General features: G+C 42.9%; 1 protein-coding gene and 1 pseudogene across 2 annotated transcripts in view; both read right to left on the bottom strand.

The window, feature by feature from the left end:
* LOC126336399 (androgen-induced gene 1 protein-like) overlaps window positions 1-21351 on the bottom strand; it is a 201499-nt gene that overhangs the window by 153742 nt on the left and 26406 nt on the right. The gene's annotated exons all lie outside the window — the stretch shown is intronic.
* Window positions 5798-5915, bottom strand: LOC126337194 (5S ribosomal RNA; annotated as a pseudogene).

Raw genomic sequence — 21351 nt, 5'->3', positions numbered from 1 at the left:
TAGTGAACGGTGCAAGCTTAATATGTCCAATACAAAGTGAATGCTAAGAATCACTGCGTCGTGGTTGTGTGGTTATGGTATTGGACTGTAAAGAAGGAGACCCGTGTTCAAATCTCCGTCGTGACCCATTTTTTTCACAAATTTATGAACTGCGCGTCCAGTAAGTGATGTGTCTGTTCTTTTATCATCTTGGCAGTGCTACATCTACATCTACATCTACATGGATACTCTGCAAATCACATGTAAGAGCTTGGCAGAGTGTTCATCGAACCATCTTCATAGTTCTCTATTATTCCAATCTCGTAAAGCGCGCGGAAAGAATGAACACCTATATCTTTCCGTACGAGCTCTGATTTCCCATATTTTATCATGGTGATCGTTCCTCCCTATGTAGGTCGGTGTCAAAAAAATATTTTCGCATTCGGAGGAGAAAGTTGGTGATTGGAATTCCGTGAGAAATTTCCGTCGCAACGAGAAACGCCTTTCTTTTAATGATTTCCAACCAAAATCCTGTATCATTTTTGTGACACTGGCTCCCATATTTCGCGATAATACGAAACGTGCTGCATTTCTTTGAACTTTTTCGATGTACTCAAAAAATGTTCTAATGTGTGTGAAATCTTATGGGACTTAACTGCTAAGGTCATCAGTCCCTAAGCTTATACACTACTTAACCTAAATTATTCTAAGGACGAACACACACAGCCCTGCCCGAGGGAGAACTCGAACATCCGCCGGGACCAGGCGCACAGTCCGTAACTGCAGCGCCTCAAACCGCTCGGCTAATCCCGCGCGGCTCGATGTACTCCGCCAGTCCTATCTGGTAAGGATCCCACACCGCGCAGCAGTATTCTAAAAGAGGACGGACAAGCGTAGTGTAGGCAGTCTCCTTAGTAGGTCTGTTACATTTTCTAAGTTGGTTCAAATGGCTCAGCGCACTATGGGACATCAGTCATGAGTCCCCTATAACTTAGAACTATTTAAACCTAACTAACCTAAGGACATCACACACATCCATGCCCGAGGCAGGATTCGAACCTCCGACCGTAGCGGGCGCGCGGTTCCAGACTGTAGCGCTTAGAACCGCTCGGCCACCATGGCCGGCTCATTTTCTAAGTGTCCTGCAAATATAACGTAGTCTTTGGTTACCCTTCCCCACAACGTTTTCTGTGTGTTCCTTCCAATTTTAGTTGTTCGTAATTGTAATACCTAGGTATTTAATTGAATTTACGGCTTCTAGATTAGACTGATTTATCGTGTAATCGAAGTTTAACGAGTTCCTTTTAGCACCCATGTCGATGACCTCACACTTTTCGTTATTTAGGATCAACTGCCACCTTTCTCCCCATTCAGATATCTTTTCCAAATCGTTTTGCAGTTTGTTTTTATCTTCTGATGACTTTATTAGTCGATAAACGACAGCGTCATCTGTAAACAACCGAAGACGGCTGCTCAGATTGTCACCCAAGTCGATTATATAGATAAGGCATAGCAAAGGGGCCTATAACACTACCTTGGGGAACGCTAGAAATCACTTTTTTTTTACTCGATGACCTTCCGTCATTTACCACGAACTGTGACTTCTCTGACAGAAAATCACAAATCCAGAGACATAACTGAGACGATATTCCATAAGCACGCAATTTCACTGCGAGCCTCCTGTGTGGTAAAATGTCAAAAGCTTTCCAGAAATCCAGAAATACGGAATCGATCTGTATTGTCAGTAGCATTCAACACTTTATGTGAATGAAGAGCTAGTTGTGTTTCACAGGAACGATGTTTTCTAAACCCATGTTGACTGTGTGTCAATAGACCGTTTTCTTCGAGATAATTCATAATGTTCGAACACAGTATATGTTCTAAAATCCTGTTGCATATCAACGTTAACGATATGGACCTGTAATTTAGTGGATTACTGCTACTACCTTTCTTGAATATTGGAGCGACCTGTGCAACTTCCCAGTCTTTAGGTACGGACCTTTCGTTTAGCGAACGGTTGTATCTGGTTGTTAAGTATGGAGCTAATGCATCAGCATACTCCGAAAGGAACCTAATTGGTACACAGTCTGGACCAGAAGACTTGCTTTTATTAAGTGGTTAAGTTGCTTCACTACTCCGAGGATATTTACTTCTATGTTACTCATGTTGGCAGCTGTTCTCAATTCGAATTCTGGAATATTTACATCGTCTTCTTTTGTGAAGACGTTTCGGAAGGCTGTGTTTAGTAACTCTGCTTTGGCAGCACTGTCTTCGATAGTATCTCCATTGTTATCGCGCAGATAAGGCATTGATTGTTTCTTGCCGCTAACATACTTCACATACGGCCAGAATCTCTTTGGATTTTCTACCAGGTTTCGAGACAAAGTTTCGTTGTGGAAACTGTTATAGGCGCCTCGCATTGAAGTCCGCGCTAAATTTCGAGCTTCTGTAAAAGATTGCCAATCTTGGGGATTCTGCGTCTGTTTAAAATTGGCATAGTTCTTTCGCTGTTTCTGCAACAGTATTTTAACCCGTTTTGTGTACCAAGGCGGATCAGCTCCGTCGTTTGTTAATTTATTTGGTATAAATCTCTCAATTGCTGCAGATACTATTTCTCTGAATTTAAGCCACATCCGGTCTACACTTATATTATTAATTTGGAATGAGAGCAGATTGTCTCTCACTAAGGCGTTAAGTGAATTTTTATCTGTTTTTTTAAATATGTATATAGTTGTCATACTATACAATGGTTATAGAACATGAGCCAAGTAAGAAAATATTACTGTCGCAAATAAATGTGATGAATAGTGAGAGCAGACAAGATGCCGTATAGACCACTAACAGAGATAAAAAACAACAAACTGGCGTGAACTGCGTTCAAGAGTAAAACTTCCAAAACGGATCGTTACACCTCGCTGTTGCAATCGGATATTACACTACTACGCAGACACAAATTAGGGTACACCGAACAGACACATCAATGACCGGAGAGACAGTTGATAACCTTTCGAAGAAAAAAAAATATATACAGGGTGTTACAAAAAGGTACGGCCAAACTTTCAGGAAACATTCCTCAAACACAAAGAAAGAAAATATGTTATGTGGACATGTGTTCGGAAATGCTTACTTTCCATGTTGGAGCTCATTTTATTACTTCTGTTCAAATCACGTTAACCATGGAATGGAAACACACAGCAACAGAACGTACCAGCGTGACTTCAAACACTTTGTTACAGGAAATGTTCAAAATGTCATCCGTTAGCGAGGAAACATGCATCCACCCTCCGTCTCGTGGAATACGTAATGCGCTGATGCAGCCCTGGAGAATGATGCAGCCCTGGAGAATGGCGTATTGTATCACAGCAGCCCACAATACAAGCACGAAGAGTCTCTACATTTGGTACCGGGGTTGCATAGACAATAGCTTTCAAATGTCCCTATAAATGAAAGTCAAGAGGGTTGAGGTCAGGAGAGCGTGGAAGCCATGGAATTGGTCCGCCTCTACCAATCCATCGGTCACCGAATCTGTTGTTGAGAAGCGTACGAACACTTCGACTGAAATGTGCGGGAGCTCCATCGTGCATGAACCACATGTTGTGTCGTACTTGTAAAGGCACATGTTCTAGCAGCACAGGCAGAGTATCCCGTATGAAATCATGGCGGTGAATCGAGGAAGTACAGTACATACTGACTAAACTAAAATGAGCTCTAACATGGAAACTAAGGTTTTCCGGACACATGTCCACATAACACCTTTTCTTTATTTGTGTGTGAGGAATGTTTCCTGAAAGTCTGGCCGTACCTTTTTGTAACACCCTGTATATATGGGGCACGAGGGAAGTTTGGACACGGATATTTCCCTTCGCAGTCCAACACCGTGATCACAGAACTGCGACGCCGTGGCTATTTCAATTCAATGGATGTTTCACATCTTGTGCTAGGACCGTTGACTGTTTCAACGGACTATGCACTGGACCACCTTACCAATGGATGTGAGGAGGGTGCAATGGGGAGTTTCCCATGTGAGAACCGCGAGGCGCACCAACACTTGATTTGGGCAGAATGCGGCCCGCGTCTCCAGTTTGACGACCACTCCTTTAGAGTGTTAAAGATAAGTAGTTTCTTATGAAGCAGTCAGTCAGCAAAGTCCAAAGCACATGATCAACATCTACATCATTACTCTGCAAGACACCTGACCGTCTGCGGCGCGAGGTAGTTCTGGCGACTTATTCCCTTTCTTGTTCCATCCTCGAATGGCGTGTGGGAAGAACTCTTCCGAAACTTCAGTAGGAAAACTGTCCGTCATCCACGAGGCCTTCCGTAGCGTCAGCCACTGGACTTTGTTGAGCGTCATGTAACGCTCTCGCGCCGAAACGCGCCGCTCGTCATTGGAGTTTCTCTACCTCTTCTATCAGTCCTGTCTCCTTGGAGCTCCAGATGATGACCAATACTCAAGAATCCGTCCAACAAACGCATTGCAAGCCATCTCCTTGCTCGATGAATTACATTTCTTTAAGATTCTTGCTATGAATCTCAGTTTGGCGTCCGCTTTTCCCACTTAAGGTGGCTCTGAATAGTTGTTACTCCTAGATATTTTTACAGTAGTTATTGTTCCATGCAGTTTGTCATTAATAGTGTAGCAGTGTAGAAGTGGATTTTTTTATATGTATGCGCAACAAGTTACATCTAATTACCTTCGGGGTCAGCTACCAGTCTCTGGACGAGTCATCAATGCTCTGTAAGCACTTCTGCAAATCGGTACTACCTTCTGGCATTGTTACACCACTCTCCTTTGGTCTGCACCGGAAGAGAAAATCCGAAGATTTTGTTCCGATAAGAGACACGTGTTGAGTCTCTAGAAACAATAGTTCAATATATAGAATTTACTCTAATAATATATTTTCCGAAAAATCGTGTTTCTCTTGGAGACCATTTGGCGCTCCTCCAGTACTGCGTCATCTTGCTGGGTAATTATGACCGTAACAAAAATCAAATGTAAATCGGAAACACATTCACTTTGACGACTGTATGATACACCTAGGAAAGTTGTTTGCTCGTCTCAGCAAATGTGGAAAGACCGGAATTAGAAACCAAGCAGCAGTGGCAGCAGCAGCAGCATGAGTTTAAGAGCCTAACGCACAGAGCTGTTGGGAGGCGGTCTTTATACGGCAATGAATGTCAAATAGCTGATTATGCATGTAGCGCATTAGTTGAAGTAATCGCCCAACACTGTCACCAACGCAAACGATAAAGCCCCCACAGTGCGTGGAAGCAGACAAGCGTGTTCCTTTAAGGACCAGCTAACTCGTGGAAACATTTGTTAAATTACCTGTACCTGTCGCTTACACCGAGCCTTGTTTACTGCATATCTCGAAATTGTAGTGAAGCCTGTTACCGAAAGGATCGTTGCCTGTCCTTTACAAATGGCACTCTCAGATCCTAAGAAGGTCTTCGCGAGGATATCCCCAGAATGTTCTCGGGGATACGGCATTTAGTTAATAAGTAAACGACGAAATGCTGAAGATGTATAGTGATTGATTAAAACAGTGTAACTAAATTGTCAGTGAATCCGTGAAGAAGGCATAAAGCCAATGAACGTTGCTACAATCGCCCTCTTCGCTAGCAAGCAATCTCACTCCGTCTTTAGGCCACAAGTGGCCCATCGGGATCATCTGACCGCCGTGTCATCCTCAGTGGAGAATGCGGATATGAGGGGCGTGTGGTGAGCACTCCGCTCTCCCGGTCGTTATGATGGTTTTGGCCAGACCCGCTACTATTCGGTAGAGTAGCATAACGAGGCAGAGTGCACCGCAAAAAATGGCAACAGCACATGGCGGCCCGGATGGTCACCCATCCAGGTGACAACCACGCCCGACAGCGCTTAACTTCGGTGATCTCACGGGAACCGGTGTAACAACTGCGGCAAGGCCATTGCCAGTCAGACTGACGGAAATGACAATTATTCATGGACAAAAGTTATACTGAAGTCACCACGATTTATGATGGATATTTGGATATTACAAAAGGTGGGACATGTTTCTTAATAGGGTGGGTGATCACCAAGGACGGTAGTGTATGTTCTGCAACGTGCTACCGTGTACAAGGCTGGTAAAAAGTTATTCTGGTAGGTGTTCCATTCCTCCAGCAGCGCGGTTCACAGCTGCTTGATGTCCATCGGTGATGGTGGTTGGTGCTGCAATAATTCACCCCAACGCATCCCAAATGTTCTCGATGGGATTTAAGTCAGGGCAACGGGGAAGTCAGTTGATTCGCCGAATATCCAAGAGCTTATCCAACTGCGCTCTTCAATGCGCCCGTGCACTGTCATCCATGAAAAAGAGGCCAGTGCCGAATGCAACCCTCAAAAGACGAAAATGGGGAAGAAGTGCAGTGCCATAACAACGTTGAATAGTGAGTGTACATTTGTCCGTCACTGGAATCTCACGCGTCTTTCACCTACGAAAATTGTAAAATATGATCGTCTTACCAACGCAGGTATTAAGGTATGTGAAGCCTTAATGCTGCATGTGCGTATTAAGCTTCAAATCTTTAAACACGGTACATTCTCTGCTCCACGTTGCTTGATACTGTACTACTTCCCAATCATCAACTTTTCAGGTGTGCCTTGTGACTTGGGGTAGCCGCGCGGTCTAGGGCATCTCGTCACGGCTCGCGCGGCTCTCCCCCTTCACCCCCCCCCCCCCCCTCCCCCGGTCAGAGGTCGAGTCTTCCCTCGGGCCTGTGTGTGAGTGTAAGTCCTAGGGACCGATGACCTCAGCAGTCCCATAGTCCTTATCCCAAATTTCCATTTCAGGTGTGCCTTAGACCCTGACTTTTTAGTTTCATTCTTTTTTTGGACGATAGTGCGCGACCGTTTCGAACAGCACAGGCGGAGCAGCTATTGGAGCGAGTGCCCCCGACTAGCGCAGCGCTAATAAGGTGTTGTGGCTCCCAGACTGGAGAGTACTTTAGCTTGACGACGCTCATTAATTCAAGCAGTCTCCCCGACGTCGCGCATTTGAAAAGCCCTTGTTTCATATCCATCACAGAGGGGTCTGACTTCACCATTGGTAATCGAAGCTGGGACCACCGTGCGAAAAACCGACGCTAGCGCTATTTCACGAAAGCGGAAATGGCAATTGAGGATGTTAATTCTCCTGTTTTGGAGGGGTATCCTACCGGGTAACATTTAAGTTTGCCGTTGTTTTCATTAAACCACTTCAGCAGACGCATGGGGTACTGCCTTAAATTGAACACCTCCGACCATCCCTCCCGACTCAGCTGATGTCTGGCCTCTGTTGTCATAGATAACAATGGAGTTCGAAAGTCTATGAAGCTTAGAACATGTTAATCTATCTCAGCATCTGCCCTATTTGTAACTACGCCTCTTTAATTTGTGTCGCTCTTCAAAATGTTCAAATGTGTGTGAAATCTTATGGGACTTAACTGCTAAGGTCATCAGTCCCTAAGCTTACGTACTACTTAACCTAAATTATCCTGAGGACAAACACACACATCCATGCCCGAGGGAGGACTCGAACCTCCGCCGGGACCAGCCGCACAGTCCATGACTGTAGCGCCTCAGACCGCTCGAATAATCCCGCGCGGCTGTCGCTCTTCAAATTCGTCATTCATTTAAGCGGAGTTGGTACGCCCTATCTCGACAACGATGAACTTTGCGTTTGGCTTCCCTGTGTTTCATAAACCACTGAAGCAACTAACATAAGACTTTTACAGGACATGGTATGTTCTGAGCTTACTCAACTACAACAATTGCATTGCAGCAACTGCTTTTGGAAATACGATTTCTTTAATTACCCGTTTAGAATTATGCAATTTTTGTACTTTCTACTAAATAATTTTAATTACATTTTTCTTTTACTTCAGTAGACTCAGGATATGTATGTTGCTACTTGTGACGGGACCAAAGTTTCCCAGTGCCATCACGGATTCTTAGTCACTTCAACGTAGTAATTTAGAGGCTCAAAAGTTGTTAGTACTTGAAGAATCCTTGTAAATGTAATAATGTTCGGTAATCAAAGTCTTTGTGTGACAAACTGTTCTAGAAAAGCGAGCAAACGTCCACGCTTGACAGTCGAGCAAGTAGCGGTAAAGAGTCTCCATTCGGCGCCAGCAGAAGCCAACAACTGTCCGTGCCAGAGATACCATCCGATCTAGCTGGCCACTATTCGACGCAGCGAAGGCTGCAGACGAATAAATAGTTAATTGTTAAAAGCAATGGAATCGTGACATGATTGTCAAAGTTCCCCTATGGGTATTGGGTGTTAAAAAGTTCAGTCCTACACGAGAGCTGCTCTGTGAAAGCTCTAGTTATACATCGCGTGTAACGGTCATCCGAGGAAAGGCAATTGATCGTGGATTTAGTCGAGACCGCGAATATGGTCCATAAATTTGAATGGAGCTATAGATTTAGAGTTTGTTCGGATTTTGGATAACTAAGTTCGTGTGATCGGTCTTCGTAGACGAGTTCTGCAGTTGTCTGCGTTGAGTTTATGCTGTTTCTTAAGAGATATTTTAGAGTACACTAATGTCAATTAATTAGAGATTGTTCTGATCGTAAGCTCTGGAAAGGTTTAGCCACGACGCCGTACTTGGTGAATGTGTTAGTTATCGTTGGTAGGACGTAAATATAGTTTATTCGTGGTCACAGCGGTCAAAGGTAACGGGCTAACGTGCGAGGAAACTTACGCTCGATTTGAGGAAGCTGTGTTCCTTATTTGGAGAAGCTTTATGTTCATAAAAGTGATAGTCTCAGAATTGGAATAGAAGTGTTATTAGTGATTTTTACTGGTGTGCGCAAATCTTTAAAAGTCGTTGTGGTTCCATTTTGTGGTGTTTAGAGGAACTCACGCTCTAAGGTAATTGAGCGTTTGCGATAATTTCGTGGTTGGTATAAGACGCCCATTCTAAAGTAATTGAGTGTTCAGAGGTTGGGTTTGTTGCGGTTTTAGTACACACTGCTGATATAGTGGCGTATCATAAGTGATTTGGGTACCGTTGAGTTAAAATCTCAATCGCTGTTTAATAAGAGCCAGGAACCAGAATTTGCACGGTTTACATTGAGAGAACAGAGTTATTGTTGCCCGCAAATTAGTCGTTTCAAACAGTAAGGATAAATTTGTACCGTAGCGGAACCGACTGATGTAAAACTACGATATTCCATTGCTTGCAGGGTGGCGAATGACAAATTAGGGAGTGTTGGTGGGAACGCGAAAGTCAGCACCTGAAGAGTCTGAGCCTTGCTTATGATTTTAAATTTAGTACAAAAATGTTGCTGGTACGTAGGCTTTCTGTTTAAAGTCTATTGTCTTTCCTCGTTTCCGATTTGTGTGGGGTTTAGCTTTGGTGTCATTCGTTCACACTGAAGTTTAAAAGCTGTACTGAAATTAATTGAATTAAATAGAGTCAAACTGAAATCAGCGTTACGCGTTTCAATTTATTGGAAAGGACAGAATCCCCTCTGAAGTAGATTTAGACAAGCAGCATATATAAGGAAAAGATTGTTTTGAGTTTCAAAGCTTTCAAAAGCGACTATACGCTAAGGTTAGTAAATTTCAGTAGTGTCAAAGATAAAAAATAAAGAAGTTCGCCGAACTTTTAACTCAATTACGATTAAAATAGTTCAGTAAATATTAGAAAAGGTTTTAATCAGAATTTCATTTGAGTTATATAAAAGAAAATAATAACGTTCATAATTAAAAGCTTATTTCAAGGTTTTAAGAAGGTAAAGATAATAAAAGGGATAATAACAGAGAGAGATCAGTTATCATCGAAGTTAATATCATCGCAGAGGTAGCTATCGCTACATCGCTGGTTATAGTAAAATTATAGCTTTGATTTTTACCATCGGAATTATCGTAAAAAGAGACGAGTTGGTATTTAATATTGGAGACATTTTATTAAATCAGTGCTTACCGTAAGTAAGATTAGCAGTAGCTACGGTAAATATTTAATGTGTGTGTTGATGTACATTGCATTTTTCGTAGTGATGTGGCACGTTCCGCTGTAGAGCATCTTACTGATCGATCGCTTTGTTTTGAGATACGTAGCGAGCTTTAGTTGTAGTTATCTCGCATCATGAACCTATTGACTGTCTTAAAGAGATGGAAAGATAAACATTGTAATTGGAAGCATCGCAGTGGGTGTGGTATTACGAATACACAAGCTGGTCCATTGACAGTGACTGGGCCAAATATCTCACGAAACTAGCATCAAACGAAAAAATGAGAACAAATTTGTTCGAGCATGACGGGGGAAAACAGATGGCGCTGCCATAGGTCAAACTGATAGAAACTGCATTGTTTTAAATAGGTATCGCCATTTTTATTACATATTCGTGTAGTACGTAAATAAATATGAATGTTTGATTTGGAACATTTGTTTCGTTTTGTGATGGATGGCACTGTAATATGCCAACACTTATATTACGAGTATACAGGTTGGTCCATTGACAGTGGCTGGGCCAAATATCTCACGAAACTAGCAACAAACGAAAAAATGAGAACAAATTTGTTCGAGCGTGACGGGGGAAAACAGATGGCGCTGCCATAGGTCAAACTGATAGAAACTGCATTGTTTTAAATAGGTATCGCCATTTTTATTACATATTCGTGTAGTACGTAAATAAATATGAATGTTTGATTTGGAACATTTGTTTCGCTTTGTGATGGATGGCACTGTAATATGCCAACACTTATAATACGCTTCACCCATTTGGATGAACAATTGGTAACAATTTGGTTTCTTAATTAAAACACAAAAGTAATTATGTTTGGACTTTATTTCTATTGTTCCGATGTGATACATTTACTTTTGTGACCTTATCATAAATTATGGGAACTCATGTTGTTACTGCTTGAGCAGCCGCAATAATCTCATTAATGTAATGAATGCTCAAAATGATGTCCAACATTAATGCATTTGGCAATACGAATAACGAAACTCCTCTCAAGAGCGAGTAGATTGCCTTCAGTAATGGTCGCACATGCATTGACAATGCGCTGACGCGTGCTTTCAGGCGTCGTCGGTGGATCACAATAACAAATATTTTTCAATTTTCCCCAAAGAAAGAAGTCCATAGATGTAAGCTCCGGTGAACGTGCAGGCCGTGCTTCTACGACCAATCCACCTGTCATTAAATATTCCATTGAATACCGCTTGAACTGCACTCGTGCTATGTGCCGGACATCCATCATGTTGAAAGTACATCGCCATTCTGTCATAAACTGAAAAATCTTGTAGTAGAATCGGTAAAACATTAATTAAGAAATCGGCATACCTTGCACCATTTAGACTGTCATCGATAAAATAAGGGCCAATTAGATGTTCTCCCATAATTCCACACCATACATTAACATGACAGGGTCGCTGGTGTTCCACTTGTCGCAGCCATCGTGGATTTTCCGCTGCCCAATAGTGCATATTATGACGGTTTACGTTACATATGTTTGTGAATGACGCCTCGTCACTAAATAGAACTCTTGAAACAAAAACCGTTATCGTCTCGTAATTTATTTTATACCCAGTGGCAAAAATTTACACGACGTTGAAAATCATAGCCATGCAATTTCTGGTGCATAGTAATGTAGTAAGGGTGAAATTGATGATGAAGTATAATTCTCAAAACCGACGGTTTTGAAATTCCCGATTCTCGCTCAGTTTGTCTGCTACTAATGTGCGGATTAGCCTCAATAGCAGCTAAAACACTTATTTTTGCGTCTTCATTTGTTGCAGTTCTTTGTTGCGTCGTCTTCTTTCGCTGAACACTTCCGGTTTCTTTAAATACACTAATTATCCGACGAAAGGTCCGGGCACTTGAAAGCTGTCTGTCAGGATAACGATCAACATACATAGCATAAGCTTGTTGGGCATTTTGATCACAACAGCCATAAATAAACACCGCATCTACCTCTTCTGAGACTTTCAAAGGTCCCATTTTAACAAGATTTTGTCTTCCGCATAATTATTGTGACTGGACAAGTGCATTATCATGCCTAGTTTAAGTAATGAATTGCACAAAATGCTATCGGATGCGCTCCTACATTTGCCAGAATATTACAGCGTCACCCATTACAAAGCGAAACAAATGTTCCAAATCAAACATTCCTATTTATTCACGTACTATACGAATATATAATAAAAAAGGGGTTACCTATTTTAAAAAATGCAGTTTCTATCAATTTGACCTATGGCAGCGCCATCCATAGCGCCATCTGTTTTCCCCGTCACGCTCGAACATATTTGTTGTTCTTATTTTTTCGTTTGATGCTAATTCGTCTAGATATTTGGCCCGGTCACTATCAGTGGACCACCCTGTATAATGCCTATAACAGTTATTGGGTTATTGATTTCCTTAACAAAGTACTGTACAACAGAATTAGTGATCGTGTTTCGATTTCATTTTAAAGTGCCATGGTAACATAGATTAGTCAGTTCACATTTGCTATTAGAAATAATACAAGGGCTGACGAGTAATAGCTTTTCACCACTTCCTACGCATAGTAATATTATTGATGGGCACAGTAAATTGGATTTAGACATATGCACGTACTAGTGGCATACGCCTGAATTGTTCTGAATGCGTTATTTGCGCGCCGCCACTATAATGAATACGTAATTAACAATCCTGGATTAAAATTTAACGTTCTATTAGTACTGGGGACGAGGTATGGCTAATCGTAAAGGCAAGGCTGTGTCATTTTGGTCAGGTTAGCGTAACTTTTCGCGAAAGAAGTGGCACAGTACATACTCCCTTAAAATTTGAATACGCTGCTCTAAGTGGTCTCTGAGATTCAGGGAAATATGCAACAGAAAATGTAAATTTTCAGATACGGCTTATAGACTTTCAAAAGACAAACTAACTTTATATATGCTTTAGTTTTGCCCACTCAGAAGCACCCTGCACCATACTGTGAACCACAATCTTTATCTTTTTTCAAGGTTCTTGTTCTTTTCTTCTCTGCGTTAATCCTTCGTGGCCAACTGCGCTGCATTGCCATATGTGTTACACTTCCACCCTACCAACGTTGCTACCATTAAAAGCGATAACAGTATCACAGACTCCCTTCCCCCCTTCCTTCATTCGAACAAAAAAATATTTATAATCGAATCCATTTGAGATTATTGAAAGATTCATTTGGATTTTGAGTATGACCATGAACACTTCTTCAATTATTCAGGATATGCTAGGTTTCTGTAAATAGATTTTATGACATCCATGATTGCTGTTGACGTGGAATGTTTGTGGCTGTATGGATTGTGTGTGTACTGGGCGTTGTTGTAATTGCGCTATTAATCTAGTCTAGGAGGACAAAGTTGGTGCACTAGTTTTTCATCTGTTGACAGTGCGTAGAAGGAGATAGCTCATATTGCCTTCTCCAATTTCAACAAATCACCAGTACTATTTCTAATGGCCATTCCATAATATTGCTGTAGTTTATCAATAATTTTATCTGTCAGCCTGCCTCTTATGGTTTTACCATTGGAAATTTTCTTGTCTCTCAAACTTTGTTTCAACTTCTTCAACTTGGTGCCATCCTCTTCTGGACATGAAGACATTCCAGTTTTGTGATAGTCTTATCACCATAAGACTTAGCGGCTACTACGCTGTTGTATGCTTTTGAGTCCCCGTCACACAAGAACTTAGAGTAACAGACACCCCCATTCATTCATAGATCGACTAAAAATTTCAATAGCTGCAGAGGCCACCATACCATCACCTGTCTCTTCATTAATTTCTATCACAGGTATGTTCTTCTTCACTCACTGATTTACATTTATAAAAGTGTTTTGTTGCATTCTGGAAGTCTATTGCATTTCCAGTATCCACACTGGTCACCGTAGCAACAGAATTCTTACAACTGCAGCAGCACTTCAGCAGAGTGACATCAAAAGCTGCCGGTATGTTTCTCACACCGTCATTTATTTTAACAGCTTAGTTGGCAGCATCCTTCATTGACTCACATGCAACAGATTCCACAGCAGCTCCAATACATCCTGTATACTTATTATTTCCACAAGCTCGGCGTGGCATGGTAATTACAGCACACAGCACATATCGTGTCCTTTGCGCCTCTCTCTCAGTCGATAAAACCCCCCAGCATTTCCTTTAAAAATTTCTTTACACTTATCAGAACTCCAAAAGGAATGAGTATATTTACAACTAGAACAATCAATAATAAGTTTCGTGACTAATCCATATGATACCCTACTGTATTCGTGTTAGCTAACTGGCCCTCCACATACTTTACAACACACACGTTTACCTAACATCTTTATTAGGATGTTTAAATATATCAGATATAACCTAACCTACCTTTTAAATCACTTTATATTCCAGAAAATTGTGTCTGACAACGTTTTATTTTAATCTTCGAAGCACTAATGGGTGTTTCTCTAGATACTGACGAGTTGGGCTGCGTGTCGTTGTCTAACTTCAAACGCCATATGTTGAACACAATGCTCCTCTTTCTTCGAAAATCTGTTACCATGAAACCAATGTTTCTTAAACACACTTCATTTTGGTCTCATTTTACTTTTTGAGAGACGTATCTGTTTATTCGTCACTTTGGCCACTTACACATAAAACGCGTATTAATGCTACGAAGCGATACTGTGCTGTTTTCTACTGTGTTACCAATACAAACGACGTAGTTTAATCTTTATAAAAGTACAGTCCACAAAGTTCTGTAAAAAACGGTTGCCGATTTTATTAGATCTTGAAGCAATGTGTGTAACAATCTTAAAATTTTCAACCAGTGTAGACGATATTACAAAAAAAAAAAAAGAAAAAAAAACTTCCAGTGCGAGTTCATATAAAAGTAACAAGAAATCAGTATTTATGTGCCTCATTTAGAGTTGTGTGGAAATATTTAGAACTAAATTTCAAAGACGTTAACGGGAGTTTGAAATGAAAAGAATTTTTTACATTTTTCGGATTTTTATCTCATTATTATATATATATATATATATATATATATATATATATATATATATATATATATATAAACCCGAAAAATATAAAAAAATTCTTTTTACTTTCAAACTCCCGTCAACGCCTGGGAAAAGGAATGGAGTCCGAAAGATAAATTATGCGCGAAATATAAGTTACATGAAGCCGTATGCTATCAACTGGTGATATATATATATATATATATATATATATATATATATATATATATATATATATATATATATATAAACTAAAGCCCCGACCCAGGCTTCGCACGGCTTGCACTTCGTATCTACTTGTCTCCGCAGCGGTAATTTTTCGACGGGTCGTTGCGCAGAGTTATTAAAGTCAGAGAACAACGTTACGTAACTGTATATTTACAAAGTACATTTACACGATCCAGTCACATTAATGTCACCACCGCCTCTAAATTTTCGCCGTCAACGCGCAATAGTCGTTTACAGGCGGCAGGGCAGCACTAACAGTGGAGGGTATATAAAGCGTGTCGCGGGGGAGGGGGCTCTGAATGCGGGGAACTGTGCAATCTTTATCTAAATGCGGAAACTAAGCGATTTCTACCGACGTCCAAAAGGCTATGATCATATGGTCATTGATTTTCGGAAGGAGAGTGGAAGCAATTCCGAAACGGTTAAGTTTGTAAACGGTTTGTGTGCCACTGTGGTTAAAGTATAGCATTCATGGCAAAATGGCCCTATACAAAACCGGCACTGAGGCAACTGTGGTGCATCATGGGCTATGAATGACAGGAGATAATGACGGCTGCGGAGATGTGGACGGGCAAATAGCCGAACAACTGCTAAGTAACTGACCGCCCAATCGAACCAACGGACCCTCAACGAACGTTGCTGCTTTTGGGTCTCCGCAAGCAGGCGCCTGGTTCGTGCAGCCTTGCTGACTGTTGTCCATCGGCGATGACAGCTGTTGTGCACTGAGTGGCGACTAGTGGCCTTTTCAGATGAATCAGTTGTAGTGAACCATCGGACGAGAAACATCTGAAAGCGAACACCCTGCCACAATCTTCTGAAGTGTGCAGGCCGCAGGAGGGAGCGGTATGGTCTGAGGAATATTTTCGTGACATTCCGTGGGTGATCTCGTCATTCTGGAAGGTACGATGGATGAACACAACCACGCATTTATCCTTGGAGATCATGTCCACCACTACATCTAGTTTGTTTTTCCTCGGCACTATGGCATCTACCTGCAGCACAATGCAACATGCCACACAGCTCACAGTGAACGTGCGTTGTGGGAAGGGCACTAGGATGAATTTACTGTACTCCCCTGGCCACCAAACTCACGGATCTAAATCTAATCGAGAATCTGTGGGACCATTACGATCCTGCTGTTAAGGCCGTACTATCTAAACTGAGAAACCTAGTGCAGCTGTCCATGACACTGGAGTCAGCATGGCTCTACATCCCTGTCGGTACTTCACTGACTTTCTTCCGGGACGTCCGCAGTGCAAAATGTGATAATTCAGACTTTTAAGAGGTGGTCACATTTATGTGCCTGGACCGTTTAAAATATCATAAACATCTCACGCCAAGGAAGTTCTCAGGAGGCACGATATAACCGACCATCATCATCATCACCATCATCATCATCATCATCATCATCATCGTCAACATCATCATAGTTCAGTCAATTTGCATGAAATATTTATACTTACAGACCTTCCTCGTGAATCAGTCTGCCTGTGAGGAAAAACGGTACGAAAATTCCTGAGATTAGCTTGCACATTCAGACAGAAAAACACGGCGAGAAAGTAATTTATACCTGCAACTATGAAGAGAAAATTGATCCTGCGAGCTACAGAAATCATGCCGTGGCCAATTAAATAAAGCTTCGTGAGAAAGAAACGCCACAAATGCTGCCTTCATAAAGTATAGCCAGGTGACCATTTCCTTAACGCAGCAGGCTGGAACACGTGGAAGTAAAATATTTCGTCTTTGGACGCCTACGGTTAATCGCTTGTGGACGACAATAACATTCATTTTAAAGTCCGTATAAGCTACTGTGTTTCTGCCAGAATCCTGGTGCCAATGTTTTGCGAAAGATGTGCAATTCTCTGAATGGCGATGCGGTAGCGGGTGGAATACAGTCCCGGGGATGCAGGTGCACGCCCGGGCTTTTGGCACCGATCCAAAAACGTGTAGACGGCGATCGATGTTTCTGGGTGCCAGCCCTTACGCTCTTTCCAGCACAAATCACGGAAACGTCATAAATGTAACTGGGGTTCCCCCTGCAGCAGCAAACGTTAAATATCTCGGAATCTGTCTAGCTGAACTCTTAAATTACCAGGAAAACACACGTGAACAGATTAAACATGCTAAACTCTGACTTAGTACGTCTCATGAAGTACCGAATACGGGAAGTTGAACAACCAGTTCCCCTTCTTACATACAAAGTATCTGTCCGACGCATTCTCAGGTATGGATTACGTCCTCTAACAAAACGAAAAGAATTCTATCTGCCGACCCAAAGATGCTTCGAACAGATGGACTTCGCAGCATGTACCATGTCCGAAGACACAGGTATTTCGGCATTGCACCCGTTAGGAAATACATGAAATGTATTCACAATTGCGAATATGGGCAATCACAAACTGTATAATGGAACGATAATGAAAATTTGTGCCGGACCGGGAATCGAAAACAGATTTCCCACTTATCGCGGACGGTCGTCTTAAACACTGGCGACGTATGGAAGTTTGGGTCTGGCCGTGAGTCATGTTCGACTAGCCCAATGGTAAGGCAATCGGCTGCGACACGCGGGAAATCCGGGTTCGATTCCGGGTCCACCACAAATTTTCATTGTCGTCACTCCATATTCGCAATTTCTAAAACATTCAGTGCATTTCTAAACTGTTCTTACATTATTTAATCGTTCAAAACGATTTAAAATCGTAAACGAAACATAGCCGGGAAATGTTCTCCAGATAACTGTCTTTCGGCGCAGACAAAATATTTAAATGATTATAAATCGTTAAAGCAGATCAAACAAACTACACGGCAATCAACTCGTAAAATACCGGGCGGCTATAATCAAACATTCTCTATTTAACACGTTATAACACGGAAACTAATCACTTTCCGAGTACCATACTTGGTAGCATTAATGTCCAGAATATGGGGTGCATGATCTCCATGCGTCACAGCGCTACCGCCCAGTTCCAACTACGGGCACCAAGTGCCGTGATCAGTCATCGTTATTGATAGTCTCACACGCCTGACTAGTCGCAGTGCACTTGTTAAAGTGTCAACACGAGCTTGGACAAAAGGAGCGGTGTAGTTCTGTTGTCAAAACATCAGTAATGTCGCAGCTGCACTTCGAGAATATCGCCAAGTGAAAGGATTATGGAAGAGTCCTCTTTCTCCACCTGCTGCCCAGAGAATGGTGAAGTTGTAATCATGATCTGGGCGTCGCTCCCGGACGAGGCCGATGACAGGTTAAACCACAGGTGGTTGACGAAATCGCTGCTGCTATGGGAGACAACGCTGGCCAATTCACGATCGTCAGGCAGTGCGCGTGCTGTGTCACGACAGTCGAACATTCCGTGGTCCACTGTATGGAAGGTGCTTCGAACCATGCACACATGGTATCCGTACAAAATCCATATCGCACAGCAGCTTGCACCACAGTACGCACGACGTGTTGGCATCGCTCTCCGCTTTCTCGCAAGATGACGAGAGCTGGCCCTGGCCCATCCTATGGACAGACGAAACTCATTTTTCTCTGACGGGTGAGGTGAACACACAGAATTGCCGAGTGTGTTGATCTTCACCTCCACTCAGTGTGAATGAAGTTCTTCTGTATGATGAACGTGTCACCATGTGCTGTGTCTTCACGGCTGCGTTCATCATTGGTCCATTCTTTTTTAATAGGCTGGCGCTCAAGGACCAAAGACGTGCAGTGTGACCAGCCTGCGTTACTGTGATGTGCTTCTCCAGCGTATCATACCCACCCTACAGGAGACAGACGCATTGAACTCAATTGTTTTCATACAAGATGTGGGCCCAGCGCACATCGCTCGTGAAGTTCATCTGCTTCTCCGAAACACATTTGGAATCGTTCGAATTATCACCCGATCGTTTCCAAATGCTTGGCTGCCACGATCACCTGAACTCACTCCGTGTGATTTCTGGTTGTGGGGCTACCTGAAGGACAAGGTTTACCTGGGGAACATTCACTCATGTGCTGATCTGAAGCGCAGCGTTTCAAGAGGGGTAGACAGGATACCTACGGACAAGCTTCGTTCTGCTGTGCAGAAAACAATCCTGCTCTTTCAGACTCTTCCGGACACTGATGGTCGCCATATCGATCCCCTTTTGTAGCGGTAATGGTACCGGTATGTAATGGTATGATGTACCGCAGCGGCACACTAAAAGCGTTTCGATTGAATTGATTCTGCATCATTTCTTTTCCCCATGTCCTTGACATTAGTGCTACCAAGTTTGGTCCTCGTACGGTAGTTCGTTTCCGTGTTATAACCTGTTAAATAGGAAAAGTTAATTATGACCATCCGGTATTAGAAAGTAGTAGCTGAAATTATTTTGCTTTCAGAACCATGTTCAGTCTCCTCCATATGAGTAGCAATCAGGTGTAGGGTGTGAGTATACAAAAAAATGGCTCTGAGCACTATGGGACTTAACATCTATGGTCACCTAGAACTGAGAACTACTTAAACCTAACTAACCTAAGGACATCACACAACACCCAGCCATCACGAGGCAGAGATAATCCCTGACCCCGCCGGGAATCGAACCCGGGAACCCGGGCGTGGGAAGCGAGAACGCTACCGCACGACCACGAGGTGCGGGTTGTGAGTATAAAGTTATTCGGCCCTTTTTCTCTGAAAACAACTCTTGCAGATCTAAGCGATTCCTTCATTCATCTGATAGCTTCTAGTTTTAAGACTGATGCCCCATTTTTTCAGCTCTCTTGCTTACTAAAGCCAGACGAGCCGTCATTCTTCTGCGGGTGACACATAAGAGTGTGCGTGCGTGCGTGTGTGTGTGTGGGGGGGCCGGTGGGGGAGGAAGGGGGGGAAAGGAGGGGGCTACATCTGGAGGGAGCTCAACATCGCGGTCACCAGCGCCCGTACGCTGACTGTGTGAGGCTAATGGGGCTATAGAACACAAAATGAGGATAGCCTAAAATACAACTTGAGACCACACACGTTACGTTGAACTCTTTTTTGCATGAACTCATGCATCTCCTCTGAACGATACAGTGGAGGAAGCGAGTCAAGGTAGCCCATTACAATGACATCTGTTCAGGACAGCCACTAAGAGGCAAGTCCAGAAAGGAAGAACGGCGGGTCATAAAAACAGCAAAGGGATGAGCCAGTCGTTCTCTTACTAAAAGTGGCGCGACCTAAGAGCTTAAGTAGAAGTGCAGATGAAACGCAAAATCGGAAAACACGTGCCACATTCAGCTCATTATCACCTAAAATTGAGGGCTAGTCTGTCGGTAAACTAGTTTGAACCCTCTCGTCATTACATAAAATACAGTGTTAAAATGTAGCGAACCGTAACCAGCACACCACATGCACCACAAACAGGCGGTTCTTCACATCTGCCAGCCGCTGTGGCCGAGCGGTTTTAGGTGCTTCAGTCCGGAATCGCGCTGCTGCTAATGGTCACAAGTTCGAATGCTGCCTTGGGCATGGATGTGTGTGATGTCCTTAGGTTAGTTGGGTTTTAGTAGGTCTAAGTCTATGGGACTGATGACCTCAGATGTTAAATCCCATAGGGCTTAGAGCCATTTGAACCATTTTTTTTCACTTCTGAGAAGGAAGCCATGGGTCAGTGGGCTTGTATCCCTTCCGAAGTCGCGTTAAACAGACTTCATCAATTCCATCTGGCCAGAAGGAGGTGCGCCATGGACTCACAATCGCTTTTATTGATTGTATCTTATTTTCATTCACGCCCAGCCACTCTCCCCCACCCCCACCTCCCCCCCCCTCTCCACCCCCTGAGACCCATGACAGACCTTCGATCAATGGCAACCCAGCGCGTAGAGGGATAGGGCAGTCAGTTACAAAGCCACTCTCTTCTTTACACAGCAACAATCCCAAAGACAGCTACCAACAATTCATTCGATCTTTTGCCATACACGAGCCAGATTACGCGTTTTAAGTATCTCGTATTCGGTACCACCTATAAACTCAGTGTGTGAGTAAGCAGAATGAGACCACGGTGGAGCAATCTGCCTGGAAGCGGAGTGGCTGTGGCGTGCGGCCAGCTCTTCGGACAGCTGGTCCGCTTCTGCCGTCGCGTGCCTGTGGTGGGCGTGGACCCCCAGTGGGGGCGGCTGGTTCGATATTACCGCCACGCCGGGGTATTTTGGGCCAGACAGGAAAAGCTTCGTGGCGCCAA

Source organism: Schistocerca gregaria, chromosome 2, assembly GCF_023897955.1.
Source record: "Schistocerca gregaria isolate iqSchGreg1 chromosome 2, iqSchGreg1.2, whole genome shotgun sequence".
Classification (NCBI taxonomy): Eukaryota; Metazoa; Arthropoda; class Insecta; order Orthoptera; family Acrididae; genus Schistocerca; species Schistocerca gregaria.
This window is presented reverse-complemented; position numbering and strand designations above follow the sequence as displayed.